Source organism: Cynara cardunculus, unplaced genomic scaffold (genome assembly GCF_001531365.2).
Source record: "Cynara cardunculus var. scolymus isolate 2C unplaced genomic scaffold, CcrdV1 Un_Scaffold_3229, whole genome shotgun sequence".
NCBI classification, from domain to species: domain Eukaryota; kingdom Viridiplantae; phylum Streptophyta; class Magnoliopsida; order Asterales; family Asteraceae; genus Cynara; species Cynara cardunculus.
Window position 1 is genome coordinate 47,652 of NW_020201398.1, and position 2,808 is coordinate 50,459.

The following is a 2,808-nucleotide window of genomic DNA, read 5'->3' on the forward strand; positions in this document are numbered from 1 at the left end:
TTCGCTAAAGTTTTATTTTCAGTAAATTAAAAGATTTGATTTTTCTAGTACCATCGGAATCGTTTTTAAAAGTGGTGTATGCCACGGTCACAACGGAAAAAGAATTTTTCGAATTTGATCCCGATATTGAGAGAACGTTTCACCATCGGAGGAGGGCTCAAAGAGCATTTTTTGCTCTACTCCCTCCGAACATGGCGTTACTTCCCCCAATTATTCCGGAAATACAACATTTGGAAAACCAACCGCCGATTTTTGAACCAATTCCACCATTCCCGAACTTTGAACAAGGATATCCACATAATGGTAATGATAATAACTTGGACACAGAATCGGAACCTAATGAGCACCAAAGAGCACAAATTCCGAACATTATTAATTTGGCAAATTCCAAAAATGGGAGGATCATGGATTATGCTATTCCGGATTTTGAGCAATTAAATTCCGGGATAGTTAGACCACATATGATCGCTCTCCATTTCGAACTAAAACCGATAATGTTTCACATGTTGCAAACAAATGGCCAATTTGCCGGATTACCTTCGGAGGACCCACATTCGCACTTAAAATCTTTTATGAAAATCACTGATGCCTTCCTGATCCCGGGAGTGTCAAATGACGCTCTCAGACTCACTTTATTTCCATTTTCATTAAGGGATCGGGCAAAAGCGTGGTTTAACTTGTTAACTCCGGGTTCTGTGCCGTCATGGAGTAACATGGCAAATTTTTTTTGCTAAAATATTTCCCACCGACAAGGAACGCTAAATCTAGAAATGAGATTTGTCTTTCCAAACAAATGGACGATGAGGCTGTTCCTGACGCGTGGGAAAGGTTCAAAGAGTTGTTGAGGAAATGCCCACACCATGGCATTCCGTACTATATTCAACTCGAGATGCTTTACAATGGGTTAAATCCCATGGCAAAACAAATGCTCGATGCGACTGCGGGCGGAGCCTTTACAACTATGACCTATAATGAAGGATATGAAATCCTAGAAAAGATTTCGGCAAACAATGGACATTGGGCCGACCCACGTGCTCAGTCACAGAAAAAGGCTGCGGGGATACATGATGTAGATGCATATACTGCATTAACAGCTCATCTAACCTCCATGACCAACATGCTAAAAAATCTAACTTCTGGTCAGGGAGTGCAGCAAGCTGCTAATACACCTGTTCCAATAGTCCTCTCTGTGCAATGTGTGTGTTGTGGTGGGGAACACTCGTATGAACGTTGTCCTCATAATTCTGAATCCATAAACTTTGTTCATAATGGATCTGGTCCCTATACCAACAATTACAATGCAAGTTGGAAACAACACCCGAATTTTTCTTGGAACAGTCCATGTTTAAATCTACCCGCACCTAAGCAACAAGGAACTTCTAATTTCCAACCACAACATCATGGAAACAGTTCTAACTCTCACCAACAAAGTTTTCAGAATTCCTAACCACCTTTTTAAAACAAGCCACCTCCTCAGGCTGATTTAACATCTTCTTTGGAAGCAATGATAAAGGGGTTATTTGCGCATGGTCAAGCTCAAAATCAAGCTTTGATAACCCAACAAAACTCTCAAAATCAATCTCTATTTAATCAACAAAGTGCTGCTATCCGAAATCTGGAGACCCAAGTCAGTCAACTTGCACTCAATCAGACCAATAGAGTCCTTGGTACTTTGCCTAGTAACACAGAAGTCCCAAGAGCCTTAGGAAAGGAACATGTGAAAGCAGTGACCCTTAGGAGTGGGAAGGAGTTGACTGAAATGGTGCAAAAAGCTAGTGCACCAAGTTTTTCAAAAACTGATGCTACAGCATTGATCCCTGTCAAAGAAATACCGGTCCAACCTTTAGAGAAGCAAGCATTTGAGAACACCACTTCTATTCCCCCAAGATCAGACTATCCCTTACTGTTTCCAAAAGATGTTTTAAAAAAATCGGAAGGGACTGAGGTTTTAGAGACCCCTAAGTTTGATGTTAAGATTCCATCTGAACCTCCAAAGTGCACCAAAAAGACCCAAGGCATTCAAGACCCATCTTGCTCAACTCATCCAAGCAAGAATGTGATAAAACCAGTCCCTCCTTATGTTCCTTACCCCCAAAGGTTGAAGAATCAAAAAGAGGAACTGCATTTTAAGAAATTCTTGGATGTGTTCAAAGAATTGCACATCAACATACCACTTGTTGAGGCAATCGAACAAATGCCTAGTTATGCTAAGTTTCTCAAGGACATCTTAAGTAAGAAGAAAAAGCTGATCGAGTATGAAACCGTAGCTCTTACTGAAGGATGTAGTGCACTTCTGACCAACAAGATACCTCCTAAGCTTAAAGATCCGGGAAGTTTCACTATTCCTTGTTCTATAGGTGGAAAAGAGATTGGGAAAGCTTTGTGTGACTTAGGTGCTAGTATCAACCTCATGCCTTTATCCGTTTTCAATACCATAGGCATAGGTGAAGCTAGACCTACCATGGTTACACTCCAATTGGCCAACAAATCCATAGCATACCCTAAGGGAAAGATTGAGGATGTGTTAGTGCAAGTTGATAAGGTCATATTTCCGGCAGACTTTATCATTCTAGACTTTGAGGCAGATAAGGACATTCCTATTATCTTAGGGAGACCATTTCTAGCCACCGGAAGAACTCTGATAGATGTCCAAAAAGGAGAGTTGACCATGAGACTCCAAGACCAAAAAGTCACATTTAATGTCTTCAACTCTCAAAAGTACCCTGATTACTTGGAAGAGTGTTCAAGAATATTTGAGACAGAGGAGATGTGTTTGGAAGAGAGAATTCAGAAAAGCCTTAAGTTGGA

At 40.8% G+C, this 2,808-nt stretch overlaps 1 non-coding gene across 1 annotated transcript; it reads right to left on the minus strand.

Moving 5' to 3' along the window:
• Positions 1-760: 760 nt before the first annotated feature.
• On the minus strand, positions 761-867 carry LOC112503557. The gene has a single exon (XR_003068018.1). It is a non-coding gene; the product is annotated as a small nucleolar RNA R71 (small nucleolar RNA).
• Between the last annotated feature and the right edge of the window lie 1,941 nt (positions 868-2,808).